General features: G+C 34.6%; 1 protein-coding gene across 4 annotated transcripts in view; it reads right to left on the bottom strand.

Moving 5' to 3' along the window:
* LOC142983936 (uncharacterized) overlaps nucleotides 1-22,848 on the bottom strand; it is a 136,394-nt gene that overhangs the window by 29,823 nt on the left and 83,723 nt on the right. The window lies entirely within an intron of this gene.

Below are 22,848 nucleotides of genomic sequence, written 5' to 3'. Positions count from 1 at the left end.
TAGAAGTATATTCTATACTAAGTACTCATATAATACTTATGAAAGTGTACCTAAGTTAAGAATAGTAGACTAATAATTAGATTAAAGACTACATGTTAATTAGTGTTTTCATTAACACAAGTAAGAACAGTAATTCTGCTATTTAGCTATTAACACTGATGGAATAACTGCTAGCGTTCTGTGCCTTAAGTTAGATACTCGATAAAATTTGTAGTTTATGATTTAGTACTGTAAAACAACTGATTTTCATAAAGGTGGAACTTCATCAACGATATGGCAATTATAAGCTTTTCTTTCTTAATAATTTAACTACTTATAATAACGAGTTATTTAAGAATGGCTAATATTATTATGTCATATGACAACGGAAAGGTCAAACCTATTTGAATTTGTTTATTTTGTATCTTTATTGTTAGTTCCTCAAGAGTTCTTTACGTCAACTGAAGTGTTATAAAGTTAGGCCTTAACCTTTTCAATATTGTCGTGGTCTCCTCTTCCAAACGATATAATGTTTTCATTGGTTTAGCAATACATCAATTTATAGCAGCTACTATCTTATAGCTAGTGATTCCACCCGAGACTGAATATCAGCTTTCTTTACTCGCTTATCTCATGGCCTTAGGACGAAATAGGGTCTATGAAAATAGGAATCGAGTGTTTTCTATATACCTACATAAATAAAATCACGATTTATTAAGAGACCAAATACCATCAGTTAGAGCGATCCTTTCAAACTCGACTGTTTTCTCTTGATTTTAAATCAACGCTTTACAAAATTCTTTTAACTGTTAAAGTGTAACATGACTTCATTATCCAAACCTTTGTCCCATCTCATTCCAAATCAGTTACAATAAAGAAATCGTTTCTCTAATAAGGGTAGTCGTTACGTAGGTGTATCAAGGAGTGTTGCAGCGAACATTGTTGACATCATCGCTAAATAAAAAAGGTCGTTTAATGCAATCATTTGCTCACATATTGTGTTCGTAGCATGCTGATGAGATTTGTTTGTTCGTACTAAGTACTTGTAATGGGTTCTAATTGTGTACTATGAATAGTTGAAGATAAATAGTTGCATATGTTAATAGACTGTCGTATGTGACTGAGGATAGTATAGCGGATTCGTGATTATGATAGCCATTGAAAAATTCGAAAAAAATAGAAAACAATTGAATAAAAAAATTGTATCTTGCGGGTCCGCTCATTCGTTTCTTCACCTACATATTATCAGCTCCTTAAAGCTGATTTTTGAAAAAAAAAGAAATAGGCTGTGTTTGATTCTGGGTTTTAAACTACCTACTTATATGCTCCATTTCATAAAATCAGGCAGATTTTCGCATTTATAATATTAGGTACATTTAGTTTTAGTAATTACTATTGCGCAGTTCTCAAAGGAAGTTAATCTAGGCATCAACAGGAATGAGAAGATAGATATTTTGTGATGAAATGCTGTCAGATTTTCCTCTCGTATAAACCTCGATACATCTCCTCGTATCCGGTTATATCAATAATCCTAACAAATTATACTCGTCCGTATTTAGGTCAATGAAACCACCAATGCGTTTAGTTAAAATAAACAAGAAAATGTTCGTCGTCAATAAGATTATTGACGTCATAGATCGTTCGAAAATAATTAAGACTGATGATAGCAATGTTTCAAATCTTGTTTATATGTAAAAATCAATCGCTACGAATCTAGGTTTATACATCACTATCACAAATCATTAAAAAGGTTACATAAAATTTCCCTCGCTGCGTCTGTCTATCTGTCTTCTCGAAATAAGCTCTAAATCGACTGAACGGATTTTCATGTAGTTTGCACCAATGGATAGAGCGAATTTCGAAGAAGGTAGTGTGCTGTTTGCTGTGGTTAACTTGGTGTAATCGGGGCGAGCCACAAGTATTTTTTTAACCTTTTATATATCTCTGGAGTTTGGACATAGTAAGGACATTCTTTAAGGAAAGTCATAACATAAGCTGACCCTTGTGAAACTCTAGAGAATTGAATACCCAAGACGAAGAATAGTAACAAACGCAGGATAATCTGAACAAGGACAAGGATCTGATTGAAAAGGTAACAACAATACAATGAGATATTTATACTGAAGATTATACTGTAGATGCGTTAAACATGTCTTATAAAAAAAATAAGTATAGAACATCTGAAAGCGCATTTTCCTAGCAAAACATAGGAAGGCGCCTGGCGCATGTATCGCTCGAAATTATCGAACGTTTAACAAAAAACCAAGCAAATGCTAACGAATTTGTATTTGAGCTGTACCTAATTGCACATTAAAGGTACGTCTTACGTAGGCTTTAATCCACTAACTAGACAAACTTTTCGACATTACGTTGAATATTAAACACACAAAGAAATTACGAAAATAAAAATCAGTGTAGTCTTAATGATAGTTTCTGTAATTGATTTCGTAATATCGCTATTAGATAAACCAGTTTGAAATGATACTTAAATGACATCAGGTAAGTGCAACTATGATGGGCTGTTAGTATTAATTAACAGATATTTAGGTTAGGAAACATTAATTAAGCGAGTGCTGTGTTAATGCAGGGATCAGTCAACTCGGGTCACAGTTGTCAAGTGCGGCTACTATGCCAATTGTGGATGGCAATAGATTAGGCCATTGAGCTGCTAGTGCCTCTTTCATAGTCATTTTTAAGACAGCTCTGTGTATCACGTATTTCAATTGACAACTATTTGAAAGCCACTATGCTGTAAATTATTTTCTCCCTTAGATTAAAGTGATTAACACGTTATGTCAAAGCAGCAATGTAATTAATAGTGAACATCAATTTGATATACACTAGTTGTCAACTGAGATACGTGATAAGCCCGCTGTAGTATATTTGCTAGAGGAACTAAAATACTTATTATTCTTATATGTAACACAACAGTATACCCATGGGCAATATTTTGCTGATCGCTTATTATGAGTTTTTCATTCGAGTTTCCAAAAAAGACCACTCCTATAACAAGGCTTCAAAAAAGACTACTCGAAATATACCTAAAATATTCTAAGAATCATTTTTGTGTTATTTCGAACCACAGCTCAATGACAATTTCTATCTTCTGTAGTTCAAGTTCAGTACTAATAAGATGCGCAGGCGCAGACATCCTCCCTGTTAGCGACACTGTTTAGTCTCGTCTAAGATTAACTCACACATCCCGTGGCTTACCCAAACGTATTAAAGTAACATACCACACAAAAAGAGTGGCCAGGAGTTTCTTGCCAGCTCTTCTCATTGGCCCTACCTTCCGAACTGGCGGTAAATTCACTCTCTGTATTATTGACTATCATAAGTGACAGCATTTGACCTAAATGAATAAATGATTTGATTTTGATTTTACCAAGGACAATAATCTCATCTACCTGTAAATCTGTTATTTCGATGTAAATTTGTATCAAACGTTCATTGTATGAGCAGGAGTGGTCCAATTTCAACCATTTTATAGATGGATTTATATTCAATGCTTGGCCTTCGATTTATGCAATAATATACTAAATGCAATGGATTCCATCGTTTGAATGCTTCATTGGAGTTTTAAGTAGAGCGAAAAACTGCATTGTTTACATTGATGTAATAAAATATTTGAGACACAAATAGATTTTTTAGCTTAAGCGTCTGCTCTTAGGATGATTGGTTGTTTTACAACATACAGGAGCACAAACGGTATATGTTGATAGTAATTTAAAATTTATTAGAACGTTTTTTGTGTAGGTAATCTTACGTTAAGTCTATTGTCACCAGAATAGGATCCACTGACCCTATTCTGGTGACAGCCATAACGTGTAACACTTTACAGCTTATGGATAACTGTCGAATAGTACAGTCCATAGAATAGGATGAATAAAGTGATAGCAAACTGTCAAATTCCTCCTGAAAACCTGATACTTATCACCTGATATTAATCATTGTTCAGAAGCAACCGGACATATAAGTGATACTTTTTGCTAGTCAAATAAACGCCTAAAATTCTGAACAGTTTGTCAACATTTTTCTAAATATATTTCCTCAAACTGCATGTCCACTGCCCTATTCAAGGTTACATCAAGTAATTACACACACAATAAGAGCACATAAAGCTATATTGTTGACATCGTAAACATATGTGACGGACATGTTGGTTTTATTGTCAGAATTATTCCATTGTCGCATCAGATCATATCTGGCGGTTATCAGGAAACGCGAGCGTCAAATAAATGCGATCGTTATGTTAATGTTGATGAGGTTTGATTTAATGGATGTATTGTTGGTTAGGCTGTAGTGCTATTATTTTGTAGTACATATTACTGGTAGTTAAAAGTAGTAGTCAAAAATTAAATTTGCCCGTTTTTGGCAACATATTTTTGGCTGGAAGGAGCAAACCTCTACCATTAGTAGACCAAATTTCCTAATTTCACTTTATTATCATAGCGTAACAAGAATCGAAAGGGACTTCGATTAGATTAATCCGCATTTTTTTTTAGATGTTTTATGGTACTTACGCCGTTTCGGTTGTTAAAAAACAAATAATGAGATTTCAGAAAATCCCCTATGAAATTTTCTTCCTCTGATATTTTCTACTTGTATGTCTTTTGAATATTGTCATATAGGTTAAAAGGTCCGAGCAACAATATTTACGACCACGACGAGTAAGTTCACAGGATGTAAGCCTGTCACTTACCAACTGCATATATTATTAATCCGATGTTTCCGGAGGCCCTTAGAGCCGTTATAATTGTACTATAACTTTTATACTCTTACAAAATGTATAATCTACGACTAGATTTCTATAAAGAACATCAAAATCATAATTTTGTAAACATATTGTAAAAAGCTGTTCACCAAATAGTGTTTTTTAATCGATCAAAATAATACTTCTTTTTAAAGAATTGCATAAAGAACGGCGTACATAGGATGTTACAATTTGTAAAGTAAAGGTGACAAAAAAAACCACTACACTTGTAATGTTTGTCAAACTCAAAATCTAGAAATTAATTTACATTAGTCTAATTTTGATACTTTAATTAGACAGAAACATACGTGACTTTCGCAAGTCAAAGTATTCGGAAACATAACCCATAAACGTAAGATTAAGACACGTTTGTAAACAACAGATAAGAATTACAACACGATTATACGATGTTAAACAATATCAGCCGAAATATGTCTCATTACCATCGTTCTTGGCAAAAATTACTTGAGAATAATGAGTATAAAGACGGCTAATCTGCAAATTATTCTGTCCTATAGCCTATCATTAGTAGCTTGACGTTCAGATTTGTTTAAGAATATTATCTCTTCTAAAATTATAAAATTGTAGTTTGTTTGTTTGGTTGAACGTGCTTATCTCAGGACTTATTTGTGCGATTTGAAAAAATATTTCACTGATGGATTGCCTATTTATCGAGGAAGGCTAAAGGCTATATAGCATTACGCTACGATGAATAGGAGCGGAGTAGCAACGAAAAATGTTACAAAAACGGGGAAGATTATGACCCATTCTCTCTTATGTGACGCAAGCGAAGTTCCGCGGGTCAGCTAGTGTTTTTATACAAGTACAGGCCCGGTTTTGTATTTAATAGTGAATGTAATAGTGTTATTAATCTGTTTGGAGTTCATTCAATTGTATTACTTTTTCAATGTCTAATAACGATAAATCGATGTGAATAGATGTTGTAGTATTATGCAAAATGAATGCATACTTTTTTGTTTGCAGTGTAGAGAAAGGCACGTCTATAATGTTTAATTGTTCTTTAATGGTTCGTTAGTGTGTTTAGCTACAGTTTACAGAAAACAACAAAATCATGTTTGATTAATACATTTACATAGTGATCTCATCGCGCAGGTATATTGCATAACTGCGCAAATTGATGCTAAACTCATACATCCTCGGATTGTTAAAATTAAACTGTACTGCTAAGTGTTTCACGTCTACGCTTTTTCAAACAATCGTAGGCAGAATTATTTACTTTGAAAAAACTACAGACATCAACTTTTTCAACAGTTATCGAATCGCGCCAATAGTTTATCCATAGACTGGCAAAAACATCTGGATTAAACCTTTTTTGTTCGATTATCCAAATTCAAATTTTACAATTTTTAATACTTTTTGCGACAGGTTGTAGTTAACTAGCCAGTACTTTTTTTTATGTACCGAATGAACTCGGTCGACGGTCAGTCATCTGTATCCTAAATGCGGTAACGATGATGCAAACTAAAACACTCTGGCAACCTTGACTGGTAGATTCGGGGCCTCACTTTATGATATGCCATTAACCGTGGGATATACTAAAACTACGTTTTTAGTGATACACGAAAATTGAAATTTCAGCTCTGTTTTTGTACAGCATAAAATTTTATGGTTATGTTAGTGTAAATATTCGAAACGGCAATGACAACATCTTCAACCAGCCTTTTCATCTCAATGTCGAGTGATTCTAAATCTGAATCATGACTTTCGGTTTCAAGAAGTACTTTTTGATGTATCATTGCTAATTGTGTGATGAGAGGAGGACCAAAGGGTTTGGTTTTCTCAAGGATTGAGTGACCGAAAATAATTCGATGTTCCAGTTTCTCAGTACTGGTGTCAAGTAGCATTAGTAGATTATCAAATCACGATTTTAAAAGATTGATCCCGGAGTGTTCCAGTGGTTACGAAACGCGGGGCTATGTGGAACGTAAACATTCTGTATGTGGGTCGTTATGACGCTAAACGCCGTCTGTTACACCGATCATAATCACATCTTACACATGCTTTAATGTGTTTTTATATTGTTTATTTACTTTTTGCGCTTTTGCAATATCATTTAGTTAATGCTTTGGAAATGTGTATTATTGTAGAGTTATATTCAAAGGCCTAAGTAATTTATAACTCAGTGATAATATAGTTCACTTTATAGCCAGATATCGTGTCATAAACTAATTGATATTTAGAAACTAGTCCACAATACCATTACCAAATGAATGTGTGGAAAATTGCTCAAATCAATTATGTTTTTGGCAATGTCACAGTTTCTGCGAGTCCATTTAACATATTGCTACAGGTTCATGTTTCCGATAATATTAAAAATTCAGTCTTTGCGCATGTCACCGGATACGGGCAGAAACATTTTCAATTTACAAATTAATTATAAACAGCGATGCAAACATTGACCTGGCCTTTCCGCATAATAACTTATCACGATATTTTTTTTATGGAAATATAAATACTAAGAAAATGTATTTTACCATCTTCTTTCCCTGGCTTGATGCACTGTAAACACGACACAAACTTTTTCTTTTTCACTTTTTTAACATCATTTGGCTTTCCATTAGCCAAGTCTTTCTTCACATCTTTTTTCGTTTTCTTTTGTTGTTTCACGACACCCATTTTTATTTTTCAAATATGGAAAGCGCGCGCTTTCCGCGTTCTAACTTTTTAAACGGCGGCGGCGAGGCGCGCGTAACACAGATGCGCGTTCAGAAACTAGTGCGGGACTAGCAACGCTAACTGCATACGCGTGCGGGCAAGGAAACACTGGCAGCCGACAATGAGGCTCACTAATGAACATCCGACGCGCAGCACTAGCAGTCGCCGGTCTACGACAGAGGTGCGCCGCGTGAGCTCAGCCCGCCAAATCGACCATCCCGATTGGGAATCAAGGCCAATTCGTGGATTAATATTCCGTGTGTGGCCACTTCCTAAATAAAATGTTAATTTCACCCAATTAATATTTTGGTTGTGCACCTCAAATGTGAAATTAGACAAACAGTTATGAAAGAGCTTAAATTATTCATGTTGTTATCAACGTGATATTATGGTAAGTTATTAAAACTAAAATAAATGGACAAAGGGCGATCAAGTACCGGTCAGCGTGGTGGAATGCGCTTAAAATAGTTCGTAATCGTTTTTTTATTTTCTGAAGTGCCGGTTTTAAAAGAAGTTATATCCGGACTGTGGATTAATCAATAATTTTCTGAGTAATATAATTATAGGGCGGGCATAACATCAAGGGCGAACGTGTAATCTAGATGTGGGTAAGTGGGGGTGTAGGGGGGTTCGTGACTGGCCACAATTAAGGCTACAACTGATACTGTTAGGTGGCAAGATGAATGTGAACACATTAAAATAGGCACGAGTGGTATTTCATTCGCACCTAGGTGTTCAAGTTCACGTAAATCATACACTATTATACATAGAAGTAAGTAAACATTATGTGCCGTCATCTGTTTTGTTTCATGCATATTTAAATGTTCGTTTTGCTTCGTTTGTGAAGTTTTTATTTGTTGTCGTGGTATGTCATTGCTAAAAATGCAAACATGTTTCATAAGCTTAGTTGTCGATTATTGTAGGTATTGTATTTTGGAGTGACGTAACACGTCTGCTTTGTAGTCAGAATTATAAATATACATAATTAAAGACTATATAAGACTACAGATTTTAACCTTTGTGTTGTAAAACAAATGCTGGAATTTCAGCGATAATGTTGACTTCATTCTCTATGTAAAATAACGTAATAGCACGATATCTTAATGGCCGTACAGTTTTGTATGTGTTTTTCTGCATACATAGTTTGATTGGTCATTTTTCTTTTTGTTTTTACAGAGGCTCCAACCGCGGAAAAGAAAATATAATAACACACATATATGTACACTTTGGCCATCACAACACAAAATGTTGTGGATTCAGTGTGTTTTTCTTATATTATTGTTATCGGGCCAAATACTAACGTATAAGAAACTAATAAAATTTATTATCATTTGCTTTGTGGACAAACTCAAGCAAAGCGTAGTTTTTAAAACGCTTCTTGAAGAGATATCGAACTCTTGGCCTTTGCATCCGGGTGGACTAAGACTGCTCGTTCCTTTGCTCTGTTCTGTCAATATATGAGAGGTAAGACCTCAACAGCCTCTACTATGCATAGACCAGATATCACAGATGTCTGAACTTCAATTTTTAAACCAAAAAAGGACTATCCACAAGTCAAAAACCCAACGGTCACGAAATTCGAAACTACTGAATGAAAGTGAACAGCTTTAGCAATAAATATATTGATTTACAAGTATGCATATTTCGAAGATGTTGGCACGACTTCGAATATTTTTCACCATAATCCACCATCTATACTACACACAGATACACACATAACACCCGTCTCTCCCTAATTTACAGTCAAATAGGAAAAAGCGACAAGTCATAACTCATCTTAATATATTCACTTGGCACTGGCATAACCTAAAACTAAGATGGAACAATAAAACTATATAGCTTCATCAAATTAATACAAGAAAATGTTTACGACTGGAAGACGTCTGTTCATCTTATATTTACGATGATATTATGATAATATTACATGCTGAGGAAACGGCGTGCGGAATCTCATGCCTTGCCTTGATAACTTGTACATAATGTACATGCATGCATGCTAATGACATTTTCTAGTGGCATACTGCATGCATGTGATCTCGTATTCAACAGATTTAATGTAAATGAATGGATTCAACGAATTGCTAATCAAGTTACTCCTGTTTGCTACGCAAATACATTTTTATCAAATCTTACTTAATATTTTAAAGTTATCAACGTCCAGTCACAACGTTTTGAAATAACTTTTTCTTTAGACTTAGGGCCAGTTACGCAACTAACGGACAAACGGCGGATAACTTAACCGAAAGATAAAGTGACAGCAAATATACCTATTGCACTTGGTAAACTAGGAAGTCAGAAGTGGTGAAACTAGGGCTCAGTCTTATTTATCTATCATTGTACATCATCATTCAACATATTGTTAGTGTAATATGTCTATGAAAATTCCTAGACATAGTGGTAGACAAACATTCAATCAAAGTTATCTGCGACAAGTTTAATACGGCTTATCAAATCGACCTGTCTAATGTCTATAGTCTATACAGCTAACAAGCGAAGTCCATTCTATCACGAGCACAATCCAGGCAAGCGTGGGCGCACATTTAAAAGCGAATTAGTCACGCAATTTAACTTCTTATAGCTCGGCTTCCGCGGCTTCCAATGTCACGGCTACCGTGATTTGTGCCAGTGACGTCATCTGTGTATCATCGTGTGTACATAGTATATTTACATTGTATTGTATTTGTATTTGTACTGGCAAGGACGTTTAGTGTATGGTAGTTTTGGGTAAATGTTTTGGTGGCTTGTGTTGATAGAGTTGAAGCATTTTGCGGTTATTTGTTTTGAGATTTTCCTAAGCCGTTTTCCTCTTAAATTCTTAAAGGACCATAAGACTGTAGTTTATTACAATATCGTACAGATATAACACGTCTTTTTAACCTAGTTTAAGTCATGATTGCAGTTGAACTGCGAGTTCTAATGCTTTGTACTTGCTTTTATCCCAAAATGTTTGGCAGCCATCACCGAACTTTCGTCTTGCATAAAATGATACTGCATAACACAAATGACATTTTCTCTCTTCGTTTCCTCTTCGCTATTTGCCAATTGTGATCGGGAATTTAAATTACCGTTTCTGATTACATACATGACGAAACATAGAATGCAGATATTCCTAGAATCGCCAATTAAAATAGTCTGTTCTTGTTCTAAGCTTCCTATGTAAATATTATTGAAGTATCCAATGATTTACTACCAAAACAAATGTTAGTACATTATTTACGTTTTCATAATTTCCACGCGGACGTTGTAGTGTTTAAGGCTTGCTACATACATATCCGGTGCAGCAATATTTATCGAACAACAAAACCGAATCGACTCACGGCTTGTGCCGCTCGGGTTCATCCACACATATTTGGTTTTGCCGCCCGGCTTGGCCGAATCATGTGTGCAGCAAGCCTAAGCGATGAACTAACTACCTGTGTTTGTACAAAATGATGTATGCATGTAAATATGTCATGATTGCTTAACGTCGCTTTAAAAGTACATTAACAAGACAGGCAATCAATCAATATACTTCCTTGGTAATTATTTATTAATACTATTTCCCAATTAATTAGAAATTTTGTAAATAAAAGCAAATGAAAATCGCAAAGAATACAAGTAATTACTTAGATACATAGCCTAGCTATCGAGGAAACCTAGCTATCAAGGAAAAATGAACTACGCAGAGACACCATAGCTTATAAACTAGAATTTTGTCAGAATTTTTAAGATACATTTGTTGCCGAAATTATCTTCTAGATAGGCTAAAAGCCACTTATCCATGGGCTGCAGGACTGTCCCTGATCTTTATAACTGTGGGTTGACCTGTAGATTGGATTTTAACGGATCTACTACTCCATTATTCGGTATTATCATATTTATATTTACCCGGCTTTTAGCCAGTTGCGCTCACCGGTCGGTAAACGATCTGTGGGTTAAGCAACCGTTGGCACGGTCATTCCATAGATGGGTGACCGCATAGTGGTATTTGAGCTGGGCATCTCCGTGCTTCGGAGGGCACGTAAAAAGTCGGTCCCGGCTGTTATCTACTAAGATAACAGTCGTTAAGCCATGTCAAAGGCCTCTCGGGCGGCTTGAACAACTTTGACACTAGGTTGACCACTAACCATACGACAAACAACAAACAAACCCGGCTTTTATACGTGAGTGTCGAAATCTTCTCTATATACAACGTGTCCCAAAACTCAACGTCAAAACGAAAACCTGAGCTAGGCCGAGTTGTGTTGGCTCCCAAAAAATAATTTAAAAAAATCTATCTCGTGTAGTTTAAAAATGACAACCATTTTTGTAAAATTGCCACCCTCTGATGAGTTTAGTCTACTGTGGCAACAAATGACTTCTTTTCTAGTTCTTTTTTTATGTGGAGTATTCCTAAGTAACGCTCCTACAAAATTCAATTCATTATTTGCACACAACTTCATTGGAATATCAGAAAATATCCCTTTTATGGCGAATTATGCCGTGAAGATAATTTCATCAATCAACTTTGCCAGTCTGTCCTGAAAAATAATTGTACTACGCTCTTTCGGCATGTACCTTCAAAAGTTGGCGCATTTAATAGGCTTTCGAAAATGGTATAACACTTACTAAATTATTTCATAGAAGATGAGACAATAAAAAAAATCTTAAGTTAGTCGGTATTTAACGTATTATTAGTTCGTCATAAAACTTTCTCAAAATTATTCTAATGTCATCTAAGCGTTCTGTGATGGTTTTGTCCTGGTAGATTTCGGATACGGCGGTCAGTTTCATTGAAATCAGCCAACAGCCAGTGCAGGTTTTTGTTTATAGTGGCCAAGTGTGTGCACAATACACAGGTATACTTTCATAGTCTGGTGGGACGGCTAAACCGTCACGACCAGAGAGAGGTCAGGCGCAGGACCGACGGCTTTACGTGCTCTCCGAGGCACGGAGGTCCTTTACCTCAACTTCCTACCTGTGGGCAATCTCTGAGAATTTTTTTAACAGAAAATCTCTAAAATTACTTTTTGGCTCGACCCAGGATTCGAACCCGAGACCTCTTGGGCGGCAGTCGCATAAAGTGACGAAGAAATTTAAGAGTGGCACGAATAGTGACGCTACATTCATGGTGTTAGTGACATTTATTGTATTTGGGATTGTTTAAATAAAGATCAATTATTATTAAAAATCTAATGTTTATTTAAATGAACCTTTTCTTAATCGTCAATAATTAAACATTACTTCTCATTAATTACACCTCACAGAACGCCTAGATGACATTAGAATACTTTTGAGAAAGTTGTATGACAAACTAATAATACGTTAAATATCGACTATCTTAAGATTTTTTTTATTTTCTCATCGTCTATGAAATAATTTTGTAAGTGTTATACCATTTTCGAAAGCTCATTAAATGCGCCAACTTTTGAAGGTACATGCCGAAAGAGCGTAGTACAATTTTTTTTCAGGACAGACTGGCAAAGTTGAGTGATGAAATTATCTTCACGGCATAATTCGCCATAAAAGGGATATTTTCTGATATTCCAATGAAGTTGTGTTCAAATAATGAATTGAATTTTGTAGGAGCGTTACTTAGGAATACTCCACATAAAAAAAGAACTAGAAAAGAAGTCATTTGTTGCCACAGTAGACTAAACTCATCAGAGGGTGGCAATTTTACAAAAATGGTTGTCATTTTTAAACTACACGAGATAGATTTTTTTAAATTATTTTTTGGGAGCCAACACAACTCGGCCTAGCTCAGGTTTTCGTTTTGACGTTGAGTTTTGGGACACGTTGTATAACTAAACAAAAAAAGGCAGCATATTTTATCACTTTTAAAACACAAATAAATCTATGTATAATCCTCTCATATCGTTTATTTTTCATCCGCATTACATAACACTGTCCAATAAATCCTATATTTATCACATATTTTCATAGAACTTCCAACAACATCTAATAGAGGGCAGCACTTGTAATCCCATAACAAAAATAACGCGGGCTATAAATATGAAGCTTAAAAATATAGAGCGGAGTTGCGAAACATCAAAATAATACTAGCTATAGCCCGTAGTTTCTCTCGTATTTGTGATCAAAGTATCATCTATACTAATATTATAAAGCTGAAGAGTTTGTTTGTTTGAACGCGCTAATCTTAGGAACTACTTGTCCGATTTAAAAATTCTTTCGGTGTTAGATAGCCCATTTATCGATGAAGGTTATTAAATGTTACAAAAACGGGGATAATTATGACCTATTCTCTCTTGTGACGCAAGCGAAGTTGCGCGGGTCAGCTAGTATTAAATAAGCTTAAGAAAAATGGACTAAATGTTATATGACATCATTGGCCTATCCCATCGGGGAAAAACAAACTTTACGTTATAACTGTAATTAATAAAATAGGGAGTTTTTTAAGGGTTTATTATACTAACAACTCTTTATTCAGTAGCTAACGACGAGGAGGTTAAATTACTTTTAGGCAGTATTTAATTTTGAAATTATTCGTACTGGCTTAAGCTTGTTTTATGCCACGATCTTCGTAAAATGGAATGCAATTTTAGAGTTTTACCATAACTAATTAGATTTCATAAAGTATTACTAAATAACCTTTACCAAACAAGGGATTTAAACATTTACTTATAATATATTTGGCGCAGTGGTTAAGGTGGTTGGACGTGGGTTCGATACCCACACGGCACAATTATTTGAGCGTTCCACAGATAGTCTGGTTTGATTGTACTTTGTGTCCGTTGTTTGTATGTTTAAAAGTCCCCACGACAAAAGAGCAATTCTTAGTACGGGAGTTAACATTTTCTAAAAAAAAGAAAACAATAGTACTAACAAGAATCAAATTATATAACAAACGTAAATAAAAGCTGAACCTGTGTACTGTATACATAATATATAACAATACATGTTTATATCTTCAAGGCCATCTAGCGAGTGAGTCAGCGACTATTACTTTTGTTTACTACTATCATATTTATTTATAGATACATCGTCATAGTTAGTTCAATCTTTGGGAGACGATTTTGATCAGTATTTTGATTGATTTAATTATGTATTGTCTTCCTTTTACAAGTATAGATATAGACAGATATAAACTTTGTTGTAATGAGTATTTGGTTTGATTCCCGAAGTGTTAATCTTAATTTTGACCTTAATTATTTTTTAGAAAAATAAGCCTTTTTGGCAGTAACTTAATGTTATGGAATTAAGTAAAAATTAAGTTAAATGGAAACGTTCTCACTTCAATAGGGTCAAAGATAAGTCTTATTGTCCTATGAATAACATGTTTAGCCTAAACAAATCTGCTGATCTCTACGAGGTAGCTACGTAGGTACATAAAATCAAGCCCTTTTCCAAAAGGTATTAGCAGACCAAAACGCAAGTTGGTAAGTTCCTTACAAACTTCTCTTGTCCCATTCACATCCATACATCATGAAGGTACCTACAGACATAAGCAACAAATTACGCGTTTTTTTAACCCTGTAGTAGGGGTAAAGTACTAACAATAAATAAGTACATTACGTATACGTATTAGTACCGCACGAGTAAATATCACAGCATTACTGCACTGCAATCTGCAAATCCAATACAAAAGTATTGTAAGGCTTCATGCGACAAACAATTACATTACATATACTATTATATAATAACGCAAATACGAATAAATATTGTAAATATCAAAAATATAAAAATATTCAACTTAACCGAGCTCTATCGTACGTGAGATACGACTAACGCCATCTATCGCGTTACAGTGGAACTATTAATACTTCATCTCTATGTAGTCAACTAGCATGTGCTAAGAGTTTATAAAGAAACTGATAATACTATAATAACATAAACAAATATGTATAAAGAATATTACATACATAATAATATGCTTATTAAACAATTGTGTAATTCAGGAAAACAGCTTGGTTTCAGTAAAAAACTGCTACTCGTAAAGCTCTTTAGTGATTTTCTGACATCATGTAGTTGATGATTATTTTATGATAATATTATAGTATTGAATCATTGCTTATTGTTGCTTAGGGAAATGTGTATCAAAAATAAAAACTGGAACTGTAATATTATTAGGTATATGTTTTGTCACAAGGAAAATTATAATTATAAAAACAATAACAAGCTTATAGTACTACGTTAAAAGATAAAGAGGCGTACTGTATACGGCACAATGGAGCTTAGCATGTAACTAGGTAAGGAGACTGTTTAAGGACAAACATGAATGAACAACCTTGCCAAGGGCTATAGAACGGGCAAGAATACACCGAGTAATACAAAATAACAGGTCACGATGTCACAAATGAGTAAAAACATAATATTTCTTGTGCGTATAAGAATATGATCAGTTTCTAAATGAATGAATCGTACGTGTGGCGCCATCTAGTTGAACTAAGCGGAACTAAAAAAAATGTTTACACGTTTTTTTTATATTCTATGGGTTCTAAACGATTTTAGAATAGACTTTGTCTTTAAATTTTTCGTCACATACATATAGAAATTAATACCTGAATAGGGACTTAATTTGACTTTACAATTACTACACTACAAGTTATTATTACTAGCTCTACCTACCAAGTAACCAATATAGTTAATTTTAATCGTTTCAACACAGCATCTACATATGCAATGCAAACGGAAGCAGTCAGTTTACAAGCAATAACGATGGAAATCAATCAAAAGCACATAATGGTGTAATAATAAATATAACCCGTGAAATGTGAATGATATGTGCGCGATTATTCTGGAGTAAGAATAGTGGTGAGCGCACGCTCTGGCCACCTTCCAGATGTTAAACCGTGAATACAGTGCGTTTACCTTCAACATTCGACAGAAAACACTGAAACATTTTTTGTTTTTGTACAATATTTTTTTTTATTAACTTAAGTAGTTAATTTTGTACTTTTGTTTATTAGAATGTATTTTTGCAATGTTGAAGTTAAAACTTCAACAAAATGACTGAACATGTTTTTACGTGAAAAAAATATTGATATATCGATTTTGGTCTACTATTTTTGTTTATTTGAATTTTATTTTTGCAACACAAATTAATGGAAATACGTTATTATTCCTTTTTAATAATTTACTATATTTTTTAATTTATGTAGGTTAGGGTTAACCACTAACAATTCGATAGATTACAAACAGGAAACATTAGATTAAAATATCAACCACAATTTTATTACACGAACAAACTCGCAGTCAGGACTTAGTATTTAATATTGACTCAAATGTTTCAATTAATTTTTCAAGTGCTCTATCGGCTTCACATGCACTGTGTTTGCTCGCGACAAGTATCTGCCATGCATTAATAGCTGTCATGTGGCTGATAAATAATATAAAACACTGATAAAAATATGTTTTCAGTGGATTACAAATTGAATACATGCATAGCTTTACTACGGTTTCTTATAATACGTTTTAAACGTTACATATCTATACTAATACTACAAAATTATAGAGTTTGTTTGATTATTTGTATGAACGTTTTCATCTCAGGAACTACTGGTCCAATTTGAAAAATTCTTTGTGTTAGGTAAACCATTTATTGAGGAAGGCTATAGGCTATATTTCATCACGCTACGACCAATAGGAGCGGAGTAGCAACGAAAAATGTTACAAAAACGGGAAAAAAATTTACCCATTCTCTCATATGTGACGAAAGCGAAGTTGCGCGGGTCAGCTATTTAATATATGACTCAGGGAATTATCATATTATTAACGATCTGCGACCACAGTTAGTGTAACCTGCGATGAAACGTCAGGCAATCTAAGAAATGTTACCTATACACTTGTATTAAAACTTAGAAACCATGTTTGATTTTTGGTTAGTGACTCAGCTGTTATGTGTACGTGTTTTTGTTGAATGTTGATGGAAAACATTCGCTGGCGACCTTCCAGATATTAGTCAAGCGATCTTTATTACCTCGCCACACTTGATTTTGTGAGTGCACGTGCACTCATAAATTAATAACATTCTATTTTTTATTTGTTGTCTGTGATTTCGAGCGTTATCCGGTTTTGAAACAACGATGTCGTATAGACATCTTAACAGGGAATGCTAATAAGATTTTAATGAAATTTATTTAAGTAATATGTCGTGAAATTGTTCTATTAATAAGTAAATTGTCGCTATAAATGTATAGTTTTATCTATATCTATCTTACTAATATTATAAATGCGAAAGTTTTTGCTGTTTGAAGGGATGTTCCTTACTCAATATCGTCTAAACTACTGAATAGATTATAATGAAATTTAGTAGACACATAGTTTAAATCCTATACTAACACATAGGATACTTATTTACCCGAGGAAATCTAATCACGCAAACAAAGTCGCGTGCAGAAACTAGTGTATTATATATAACACCTACAGAACCAGTATTGCACAAGTTCCAAGAACTAATCCAAATATTCTGCATATATTAAATATATTTCGTACAATGTCGTAAGTACATAGGTATTGGTATCAGTGTTATCTACCCGCACTAATTGAAAATCAGCCTGTGGAAATTCGTTACGAGGTGTTAGTTAGATAAACAACGTTCGGAAGCTGTTTCATTAAAAATACATTCTGATAGAAGGTATTGCTACGTGCGGATTGGACTCTTTTCAATTAAAATGGTAGTAGACAGTAATAGAAATTGATCTATGTTCATAACCCACAGAGTTGGCAGGAATAGGTGACAATGTTGGCTACTTCAATGAAACATTTATATTTTACGATGATTCCACGTACTTACTTAACTTATTGCATTACTAACTGACCCGTGCAAATTCGATTGCATCACGTAAGACTGAATGGGCCATAATTTTTCCCGTTTTTGTAATTTTTTTACTGGTACTCTGCTCCTTTTGGTCGTAGCGTGATGTTATATAGCCTAAAGCCTTCCTCAATAAATAGGCTATCCAACAAAAAAATATTTTTTCAATTCGCACCAGTAAGTTCCTGAGATAAGCGCGTTCAACCAAACAAACAATTTTACAATTTTATAGAGGTAATATTAGTATAGAGTAAATTTTACACATTTCAACAGGACACGCCAACAAAAGTATTGCAATACACAGATTCTTAAATATTATTCCCTGCAATCTACCGATAGCATTCATATAGTCGACTTGACGATCTAAAAAAACACTAATATTTACTTTTAAACTATGCCTTAACTTGTATCTTAGTAGTATTAAGTACCAAACGGCCTTACCACGCATAAAATAGACAAATAAATACATTTTTAACAACATTAATAAACAACGGGTGGTACAATATAAAGAACGCACGCACAAAGGCCTTGGCACGACGGACACGAGACGATTTTTTACCAAGTATTTGCATACTTCCACGTTAGGGCCCACTATGATTCATAGTATACCGAGGCAATAAAGTCCGAATGATTAACTATTATATGTACAGTTCGCTACAAAAGTGTACAAATTCTTGACGTTATCTTATTCGTCTGCAATCTATACTATAATATAATAAAGCTGAAGTGTTTGTTTGTTTGTTTGTTTGTTTGTTCGTTCGTTTGTTTGTTTGTTTGTTTGTTTGTTTGTTTGTTTGTTTGAACGCGCTAATCTCAGGAACTACTGGCCCGATTTGAAAAATTCTTTCAGTGTTAGATAGCCTATTTATCGAGGAAGGCTATAGGCCATATAACATCACGCTACGGTCATTAGGAGCGGAGTAGCAACAAAAAATGTTACAAAAACGGGGAAATTTTTGACCCATTCTCTTAGGTGACGCAAGCGAAGTTGCGCGGGTCAGCTAGTAGCTTAATACAGACAGGCCAATGGTGAGGCCACCTGGCACCTACAGTCTCTTTACTATTTCATTTATTCAAAAACTCTTTATTACGAAATTATAATTAGTAACTGAACATTTCAATCAATACCAAATAATACTTCGATAGATGTTATTCAAGTTCCTGTGGTGGGTTCGAATCCCATCCAAGACAAATATTGTTAATTCATTTATATAAGTACGTATGTATTTAAAAGTATATGCGTATGTTTATCAATTATTTGCTTACTATAGTACAAGCTCAATTTAGTTTGGGAACAAATGACCGTGTGTGAGTTGTCGTATTACACTTATTATTTTATAATTATTCGAAAGATTGAATATGTCCAGAGCTGACTGTACAGGGAAAAAAATCAAATGGTCCGAACTCCGCAATTATAATAATGATGGTAGCAATTTGCTGGCCTTGGCTTCACACTCTGCTGCGGCAACGATCATACTTCAAAACGTAATATATTCCAAAAAAGGTTATTAACCGTATTAAGATTGAAGATAATGTTTGTACTAGTTATTTTTTATAATAGCTGTATGATACTGTCTGCTGAAAATTCTGTAATATTACGAAGATTTTTATAACATACTTTGTACCAACTTTTGTTCATGTGGAAGCACTCACCAGTTTTGAAAACAAGTCTATGAGTTGAAAAGGGTTCTGAACTATCTCTTTGCAAAATCTAATCTTAATCCGTTCAGTAGATTTTGCATAAAAATATATCAAAGTAAACATTCATAAACCTACAACATTTTACGCTATAGCTGTGTTATGTAGATTGAAAATTATCATACTATGCATATTTCTAGAGACTTCGGAATCAGCGATTAGACCATAATTCTCGTTATAATAACATACCTACTTCAGATTATTAAAATCTACATCCTATAATAATAAAACCAGGAAAAAACAATAAACAAATGAACTATGTACTGGCTTCTACAATTTTCCTATAACATACCAACATACGAACAAACAAACAATCATACATACCTACATAAAATCACGCCTTTCTCCCATATGGGTAAGCTGAGACCAGAGAAGGCCACATTGATGGATTGAATTTGAAGGATGGCGCGGACATTCTATAGGTGGGTGACTGCATAGTGGTATTTGAGCTGGGCGTCTCTGTGCTTCGGAGGGCACGTAAAAAGTCTGTCCCGGTTGTTGTCTACTAAGATAACAGTCGTTAAGCCATGTCAAAGGCCTTTCGGGCGGCTTGAACACTTTGACACTAGGTTGACCACTAATCATACGATAAGAAGAAGAATTGCAAGAGTTTAGAAGTTGAAAGTACCTATTAGCGCTGTCGAGCGTGCACGGTGCATGTCAACAAAACCTTAGCTCAACTAGTTACGCAGATTATAGAAACAGCGATAAGGCTTCTTTATCCGACTGCACATAATATAAACAAAAGAGTTTCTGTACGATATACTGTAGCGCAATTCTCTACAGTGGGTACTGTCGAGTATCGAGAATTTGACATTTAAAATGTCCTGCCAAACTGTACTAAGGTACGGAGTATGCTAGAAGCGCTGATCGAATTTTCGTGCAAAATTTCTCGATAGCTATTCGGTTGTTGGTCGTGATATCGTAGAGAATCAAACTACTGGAATTTAAAGCCCTGGTATCATTACTTCTGAATATGTCTTGGTTAAAGTTTTTAAACTATCGCGGTTTGTACACATAATCCTAAATTGCTTAGATCTAGTTATACCGACTGTTACGGGCTGACTGAGTCTCGATTGGCTTATCGGATGGAATTAGCTGTTGCTTTATCTATCGGTTAGGTATTTGTCACTTAACCATAAGGCATGAAACTGAGTCTAAATAAGTTACGGTTTCAATGCGTTGCGTACGCGCGTCGCGCATATACGGTTGACGTTAGTGTGAATTGAATGAATGGTTCGGTTTGGTTTGAATCGTACATAACTATGGCAAAACTATTATGTAAGTAGCACATGGTTGCTGGCAGTTGTTTTGAGATGCTAGTCTCAATGTACTGAGGAATTCTATTGTATTCCTTCGGTGAGTCAATATCGGTGCCAAATACTATAAACCCTTTTAACTGTACACACAATAGAAAGTTAAAATTAGCTCATTATTGCTTAAAAAATTGCCGTTTACTTGGTGCCTCAATAAACATAATTATGCTCAATATTACCGATATCAAAGATGTGAATTTTAAGCTTAAAATTTACCTGGAATCCTTTATTAAGTTACTCCAAAGCAACAGGTATCTAGATACCTGTTGCTTGTTGCTACTAAAATATTCTTAACTATATTGGTAACTCAAAAATAAATGCCTATCGTGGGACAACTCACACACTGTCATTTGATTCCAAACTAAGCAGAGCTTGTACTATGGTAACCAAATAACTGATAAACATACTTCTAAGTACATACTTATAAAGATACATTAACAACCAGGCTCAGAACAAATACACGTGCTCATCACGCAAAGATTTGTCCTGGGTGGGATTTGAACACACCGCACGCGGCGCTACGTTATTGCGGCCAGGTGACCACTTCGCCAAACGTGCAGCTGTGCAGTTGCAAATACGTCCAAGAGCCATTTGGACATCCGATTAATCGAATGGAATGAATGAAATAAAGCATGAATACGACCGGTCAGTTACATCGTACTGAGAAATCGTCAATGTGGTTCAATTTCCATCGCACAATCACCATGGTGTTTGTTTACGGTACTGACTCATCCATCAAGTATGCCCAACCCGAAGTCTATGGGTATTTGCATGTGTTTGTATGTATGGCCTCCTTGGGCCTAAGTGGATAGAATAATAGCCGTGACAAATATGACAAGTAGCTTTTGGCAACAAACAACAATATTATGTTCTAATAACAATATAACCTTGTTCATTGTTGTTAAAACTCAAGTCATATTGAAGCAATTGTTAAAAAAGGTAGACTCGAAAGTAGCACTATTTGTTAATTTTCGTATATTTTGTCCGTCTGTGTTTGTAAAAGTCCGTGCTAGACAATAAAAATGCAGCTAACACATGTTTGTGTTTAAAAAATAAATATATAATGTATTCATAATAGTTTTATACTTAGCTTAATCGTAATGAACTCTCGTTACTGACCTACTAACTATGACAATGATTACGTGTCTTTTAAAGTTAGGTAGATACATACATATAAATGACTAGCTGACCCGCGCAACTTCGCTTGCGTCACATAAGAGAGAATGGGTGAAAATTTTCCCCGATTTTGTAACATTTTTTACTCGTACTCTGCTCCTATTGGCTGTAGCGTGATGATATATAGCCTATAACCTTCCTCGATAAATGGACTATCTGACATTTTTCAGAATTTTTCAAATCGGACCCGTAGTTCCTGAGATTAGCGCGTTCAAACAAACAAACAAACAATCAAACAAACTCTTCAGCTTTATAATATTAGTATAGATGAAAAATGAAGTAAACTAGTAACAAATTGTCAATAAACACACATCGCTAAATTTAGTGGTTAGTACATGACAAAACAGTACATAATACATAGTAGATACTACATTTTACGATTTGAATGTCCATACATGTATGTTCGAGGTCGAATCTTGTTGAATTTTATAGTTGTATTATTATGGCAACATGTACTTAATGTTTGTTTTAGTGTTTTGAGTCTGGCCTGCCAAGAGTGGATAGTCGATTCTACT

Source organism: Anticarsia gemmatalis, chromosome 25 (genome assembly GCF_050436995.1).
Source record: "Anticarsia gemmatalis isolate Benzon Research Colony breed Stoneville strain chromosome 25, ilAntGemm2 primary, whole genome shotgun sequence".
Lineage (NCBI taxonomy): Eukaryota > Metazoa > Arthropoda > Insecta > Lepidoptera > Erebidae > Anticarsia > Anticarsia gemmatalis.
Note: the sequence above shows the minus strand (reverse complement) of the source record. Positions and strands in the feature narration are given on the sequence as shown.